General features: G+C 45.3%; 1 long non-coding RNA gene across 1 annotated transcript; it reads right to left on the reverse strand.

Annotated features, from left to right (window-relative positions):
- Window positions 1–349: 349 nt before the first annotated feature.
- On the reverse strand, window positions 350–2755 carry LOC138847928 (uncharacterized). Its single transcript, XR_011385797.1, has 3 exons — window positions 2304–2755; window positions 851–937; window positions 350–402 (listed from the first exon to the last, which is right to left on the reverse strand). It is a non-coding gene; the product is annotated as an uncharacterized lncRNA (long non-coding RNA).
- Between the last annotated feature and the right edge of the window lie 4852 nt (window positions 2756–7607).

The following is a 7607-nucleotide window of genomic DNA, read 5'->3' on the forward strand; positions in this document are numbered from 1 at the left end:
GAAACTTGACATTTATCCTAAAAGGTAAAGAGATCATTCCCCTTGTATAATGGAAAGGCAAGTTCCAAGTTATTAGCTAGCTCAAAATTGGTGTCAGAGGCAAGATTCCAATCTAGAACTGACTAGCACCAGGCCAGGTGCCCAGAGATTTGAAAGCTGAGATTACACCATAACCAACCTAAGTTGCATGGAGACCGAACTGAAACATCCCCAGATATCCCACTAAAAAACTGGAGGACTTCCTCAAATTTAAATATCAGTCATTTCACTAAGCAATTGCCACTTGCCGCACACTGCAATGAAGTTAAAACAGCACACAATGAAAGATACAAGCAATTCTGATCTGAATGTTTCAACTTCTTTTTACTAAGGTCAGTCCACTTGTAAAGAGGTTAACAAGCCCTGTGGGAAAAGAGAATTGAAGTTAGAGAACACACACTGAGTGAGACGGCTGAGCCACTCAGAAGTTAGCTGACTTCACAGAGGGAGATAAGTCTTAAGAGAAACTCCAGCTCCTACAACAGCAGCCCACCATAGGGCTGAGCTCCTTGTGGAAGTCCAGCAAAAACTCATGCCTTGATGACTATTTCATGCATATTTCACATCATTCAGCCCTTAATTATTAAAATCCAAAGCTGAAGATAAAAATCAAAGCTAAAGACAAAAGAGTTCCAAAAAGAGTTTGATACACATAGTAGCAGCTTCACCAACAGCAAGAAGTGACCATTGAATACTGTTGCCTGGCTAGGATTTTTCCCAAGGGACATTCTTCCACTAGGTCCCACAACCATTTTCCTCAGAGACAGATGTCCCAGACTTCCTCAGCATCTCTGTTCATCCCAGGACTCACCAACAACATCTCACTGCTTACCACGTGCTCTTCCTCTTGGTGACTTTCTTTAATGCAGGTGGGATTTCTTGGTGATGCCATACTGTTCTAGAACACAAAGAGGCAAAGTCAAGAGAGTTGTTCTTGGAAGTAGAAGCTGAGATTGAGGGACTATTAGAAAGGGCTGATTTGTTCTCTACGGCTATTACTGTAAGGAATTATTGTCTATTTAAAAATTGAGAGGTTGACACACACGTGCACACATACACACACACACATCCCATCCATTGGTCAATCCCCACATGCCCACAACAGCTGGCAGCTGTTAGTACAAGGAGCCAGAACTCAGTTCAGGTCTCTCATGTGGGTGGCAGGAACCCAACAACTTGGGACTTTGTTGTTGCCTCTCACGATCCATATTAGCAGGAAGCTGAATCAGGAGCCTGAACCAGGAATCAGACCCAGATAGTCCAGTATGGGACATGTGCATCCTAACAGGTAGCTTAACTGCAAACCCAAATGCCTGTCACTGTACCCTATTTTAATTGTCTAGATCATTAGCGAAGCAAATGATCTAGAATGGACAGCACTCAAGTCAACTGCGATTTGTTATGAGGCTTTCAGTTAATTCCCAAAATGGGATTTTTTCTCAATTGAGGGAAACTAGGTAATTGGAGTCAATGAGAACAGAATCCAAATACAGGTAAGAGATAGCTAGACACAAGTGAATTGACAAAGACTGTGAATGTAGTAGAAGCCCAAGAGAATTCGATAATCTTAATGTTGACCAGCTAGATATTAACCAATGTTACTGTGGGCAAAGATTGATCATTACTCCTGGTCTTTTCTTTCATCTGAAAAGTGACAGCTGGAAAGAGATGTAACTTAACTCTTTAACATCTATAAAATATTTCTTCATGGACAGGCTGCTTAATGACCATTCTCAATATGTATTCCACAAAAAAGTGGGGGGGGTTGTGAAATCAGTTTGGGAAAGTGGTTTGGAGCAGATGAAATGGATTGCTTTCCTGCGAGACCAAGAGTGTTGAACATGCTAACATGCTGAGTAATTACCAAAGTGGCTCCGGGCTGCACACTTCTTTGAGTACTGCTCAGAAACTGGTGTCACTTAACAACTTTGAGAAATGTGTCAGGTTCTCATGCAAGGGTACATCAAAGTATTAGTGGGAAATGGAATTAGGAGATAAGTTCATTTTGGGGCCAAGAAATTTTGAAATCCATGCATACATGGTGGTCTTCAAAAAGCTCATGGGAAAGGAATATTATGAAAAAGCTGTGTCTGGGTTTTTACTTATTTTTTAAAGTATTCCCAGAACGTGAACAAGTTAGGGAGGTCTGTTGGGCTTGGACACTGCCAATGCAAACACTAGGATGCCCAAGATTTTATCCTAAAAACATGCCGAGAAGGGTCAGCTGAACCAGATCTCTAATGAGCTGATGGAAGAAGGCTCACCTGGTATCTCCCAGTTCACTGCCAAGACGAACATTTTCTTTATTTATAGTTGGTTCTTTCAACACAGAGAAGGGCTCCCCATGTCCTGCTGCCACACAAGAGCAGCCTCGTCTGCAGCCAACAGCAGAGCCCATAGGCCACTGGAACCCCCATTACTCCAGGACTTCTTCCAAGAATGTGCGGTCTCACTTTTCAGGAGACTCAGACTTTGCAACCCTAAGGAAGAGTCAAGTTCTTGTAAGCTGTTACCAAAATAGTGACCCACGCTGAGGGTACAATTTAGAGTTTGATGACCCAATAAGCACATTATTTTCTACCAAGCTGTACAGGTTTTAGTTATACATTTAAAGATAATCCAGTTTTAGGTTTAAGCTCCAGAAAAGCAAGGGGCTTATGTCTTCTGTGAGAGAGCATGTGACTTTACTGTCTTCCACGCATATTAAAAACACCCTACCATTGTAGCGGCCAGGTCCCTAGAACAGCAAGAGATCCAGCAAATACGTCTCCAGCAGGGCATTTGACCTTCTACCTCTCATCAAAATGTAGCTGCAGAACCTGTGTTTCATGTGCAAGGGAAGTTTGGTTCCATAACTTCCATTTGTAGAGGTAGAAACAAATTCTAAACATGACAAAAAGCTATTAATCACATTATTTTGGACGTGTTTGATCTTTAAATCCCAAGCCCAGTCTCAGAGATGGGAACTGAGTTGGAAGTAAATGACCTGCCGGAGCTTTAACTGTGACAGTTAGAGTGGGGGGGGGCAGTGCTGTCATGGAACAAGTTAACACGGTGCCTGCAGTGCCCGCATCCCATGTGGACTGGGTTGGAGTCCCGGCTGCTCCACTTCCGGTCCATCTCGCTGCTAATGCCCTTGAGAAAGCAATGGAGGATGGCCCAACTGTTTGGGTCCCTGCAGTCATGTGGAAGACCCGGATGAAGCTCCTGGCTTCTGGCTTCCCATCGGCCCAGCTATGGCTGCTGGGCACTGGGGTGTGGAGGAGCTCCCTTTCCAGCTGCTGAACACAGAGGGAGTGAAAAACACCGAGCAAACCTGCAGGCTGGGAAAGCGGCAAGAAGAGGGGCTGGGGCACCGACTCCTCCCGCATCCAGGGCATCCCCTACAGGACCGCCAGCCTCACCCTCCTACATCTTCCGGAACGCGGGAGGGCAGAATGCGCGTGGGCTGGTTGCCAGGGATCCCAAGTTCTCCGCCTACCGGCCCCACAGCACCTGATAGCCCGCGCCCCCTGCGCCCTGCAGAGCGAGGTGTGTGGCCTCTCTGCAGCGCTGCTCTGCCCGCCTGCGCGGTAGTCCCCGACGCTGCCCGCGCACACGGCCCAGGAGGGGACAAGGGGACAAGGCACCGGGGACCCCGCACTCGGTGCCGGCGCCCAGGATGGAGCTGTGCTCTCCCGAGCAAAGCGCGGGCTGCGTGTAGCCGAGGGACGCGCTTTGTTCCCTGCGGGGGTGCGGACATGGGGTAGGGGTTAGGGATCATTGGTGTCTCGGGCTCTCAGAGAAGACCTGCAGGGCAAGGGGCTCTGGCTGCTCTGGACAGCTCCTCAGCTCCTTAGTGGGGAGGAGTGGCTGGACCCTGAGGCCCCTGCCGCGACGGAGCGCACTCAGCCGAGGTGCAGCCATCCCGAGACCCGGCCCTTGTCACACTCAGGGACGAGGAAGGGTGATCAGAGACCCTGGATGTACTCCCTGCATATCTTAGAAGGCAGATTCTGCGCTCCCAGGTGTGGGCGGGAGCGGAGGTTCTGTGTCCATCAGAGACCTAAGGCTTCCAGGCCTTCTTTGAGAGTCCCCCGCCGCTTTGGAAAGCAAGGGCTTGGTGACTCCACAGCCAGGACAGCACCGTGACTGTGGGGCTCCCGGCTTCCAGGGGGCACTCAGGCATAGTGAGGGCATCACTGACCCTGAGTTTAGGGGAGCAGCTCTGGAGACGTCAGCCCTCTGGTTGGTGAGCCACAGACCGGCAATGCAAAGTGAACCCCGCAAAAGGCCTGAAGAAGGTCATTGTCACTGCAGTCTGTAGGAGGCACTTCAGCGAGCCACAGCACAGGCACTGTGACCTTGAACTTGATGGAACAACTCAACCAGAGCTAGCAGGATGCCCACAGGGCCACCACCTGACAGCACCGGAAGAGCTTAGAGGACACCAGTCCAAAGCCACTGTTTAGGGGAGAGAGAGAGAGAGAGAGAGAGAGAGAGAGAGAGAGAGTTAGAAGGCAGCAGGTTCTTGCTTCTGGTTGAATGGCAAGAGATGACTGACAAATCTCTTGGGAACGATGGAGATGGGAAACCACTATTTTGCAAACATCATTAGTAATGATTATGTCAAACAAGACGCATCAGTGTGTAAATCTGAGAGAAAATTTGGCATATACGTGCATGTTAACAAGATAAACCACTACAGATTGCTTACCCATTGCAAGGGAGAAAAACAGAACCATCATGCTAGAGAAATCAGATGATCAACATTAACATTCCCAGGGGAGGACAGAGATTTCCCCAGAACCTCCAGTGGGATACCCTGAGGAAAACACTCCTTGATGAGCTTGAGTGAGAAGGCCTGTGCTGAATCACACAGAATCAAACAACATCCAACTGTAAAGATGGCAGGGGAGCTGTATTCTCAAAGAATGTGTATGTTCTAGCAGATTAAGAAAGGCTGTGTGGGGCCGGCGCTGTGGCACAGTGGGTTAAAGCCCTGGCCTGAAGCACTGGCATCCCATAGAGGCACCAGTTCTTTTTTTTTATTTTATTTTATTTTTTTTCATTTTTTTTAATTCTTTCAATAGTGTATTTTTTTTTACCTTTTATTTAATGAATATAAATTTCCAAAGTACAGCTTATGGATTACAATGGCTTCCCCCCATACCGTCCCTCCCACCCACAACCCTCCCCTTTCCCACTCCCTCTCCCCTTCCATTCACATCAAGATTCATTTTCGATTATCTTAATATACAGAAGATCAGCTTAGTATACATTAAGTAAGGATTTCAACAGTTTGCTCCCACACAGAAACATAAAGTGAAAAATAATAGATGATTTTTTTTAAATGATGATGAAATCAGATCAGACCTATTGTCATGTTTAATCCCAGTGAGAGTCAAGTTGGGAGTTGATAATTTCTTTTTTTTTTTTTTTTTTTTTTTTTTTTTTTTTTTTTACAGAGGATCAGTTTAGCATGCATTAAGTAAAGATTTCAACAGTTTGCACCTCCATTGAAACACAAGTGAAATATATTGTTTGAGTACTCGTTATAGCATTAAATCTCAATGCACAGCACATTAAGGACAGAGATCCTACATGAGGAGTAAGTGCACAGTGACTCCTGTTGTTGACTTTACCAATTGACACTCCTGTCTATGGCATCAGTAATCTCCCTATGCTCCAGTCATGAGTTTCCAAGGCTATGGAAGCCCTCTGAGTTCTCCGACTCTTATCTTGTTTAGACAAGGTCATAGTCAAAGTGGAGGTTCTCTCCTCCCTTCAGAGAAAGGTACCTCCTTCTTTGAAGACCTGTTCTTTCCACTGGGATCTCACTCACAGAGAACTTTTTGCCAGAGTGTCTTGGCTTTCCATGCCTGAAATACTCTCATGGGCTTTTCAGCCAGATCCGAATGCCTTTAGGGCTGATTCTGAGGCCAGAGTGCTATTTAGGACATCTGCCATTCTATGAGTCTGCTGAGAATCTCACTTCCCATGTTGGATCACTCTCCCCTTTATTTATTCTATCGGTTAGTGTTAGCAGGTACTAGACTTGTTTATGTGCTCCCTTTGACTCTTAGTCCTTTCATTATGATCAATTGTGAACTGAAATTGATCACTTGGAATAGTGAGATGGCATTGGTACATGCCACCTTGATGGGATTGAATTGGAGTCCCCTGGTATGTTTCTAACTCTACCATTTGGGGCAAGTCAGCTTGAGCATGTCCCAAATTATACATCTCTTCCCTCTCTTATTCCCACTCTTATGTTTAACAGGGATCACATTTCAGTTAATTTTCAACACTTAAGAATAACTGTGTGATAATTACAGAATTAAACCAGTCATATTAAGTAGAACAGACAAAACAATACTAAGAGGGATAATGTATTAAGTTGTTCATTAACAGTCAGGGCTATGCTGATCAAGTCACCGTTTGTCATAGTGTCCATTTCACTTCAGGAGGTATCCTTTTTGGTGTTCAGTCAGCTGTCACCAATCAGGGAGAACATATGGTATTTGTCCCTTTGGGACTGGCTCAATTCACTCAGCATGATGTGTTCCAGATTCCTCCATTTTGTTGCAAATGACTGGATTTCCTTGTTTCTTACTGCGGTATAGTATTCTAAAGAATACATATCCCATAATTTCTTTATCCAGTCTACCATTGATGGGCATTTATGTTGGTTCCAGGTCTTGGCTATTGTGAATTGAGCTGTAATAAACATTAGGGTGCAGACCGCTTTTTTGGTTGCCAATTTAAATTCCTTTGGGTAAATTCCAAGGAGTGGGATGGCTGGGTCGAACGGTAGGGTTACCTTCAGGTTTCTGAGGAATCTCCAGACTGACTTCCATAGTGGCTTGTTCCAGTTTGCATTCCCACCAGCAGTGGGTTAGTGTCCCTTTTTCCCCACATCCTCGCCAGCATCTGTTGTTGGTAGATTTCTGCATGTGAGCCATTCTAACCGGGGTGAGGTGAAACCTCATTGTGGTTTTGATTTGCATTTCCCTAATTGCTAATGAACTTGAACATTTTTTCATGTGTCTGTTGGCCATTTGGATTTCCTCTTTTGAAAAATGTCTATTGAGGTCCTTGGCCCATCTCTTAAGTGGGTTGTTGGTTTTGTTTTTGTGGAGTTTCTTGATCTCTTTGTAGATTCTGGTTATTAACCCTTTATCTGTTGCAGAGTTTGCAAATATTTTTTCCCATTCTGTTGGTTGTCTCTTCACTCTCCTGACTGTTTCTTTTGCAGTACAGAAACTTCTCAATCTGATGCAATCCCAATAGTGGATTTTGGCTTTGACTGCCTGTGTCTCCAGGGTCTTTTCCAGAAATTCTTTGCCTGTGCCAATATCTTGAAGGGTTTCTCCAATGTTCTCTAGTAACTTGATGGTGTCAGGTCGTAGATTTAGGTCTTTAATCCACGTTGAGTGGATTTTTGTGTAAGGTGTAAGGTAGGGGTCTTGCTTCATGCTTCTGCACGTGGAAATCCAATTTTCCCAGCACCATTTATTGAATAGACTGTCCTTGCTCCAGGAATTAGCTTTAGATCCTTGATCAAATATAAGTTGGCTGTAGATGTT

Source organism: Oryctolagus cuniculus, unplaced genomic scaffold (genome assembly GCF_964237555.1).
Source record: "Oryctolagus cuniculus unplaced genomic scaffold, mOryCun1.1 SCAFFOLD_91, whole genome shotgun sequence".
NCBI lineage: Eukaryota > Metazoa > Chordata > Mammalia > Lagomorpha > Leporidae > Oryctolagus > Oryctolagus cuniculus.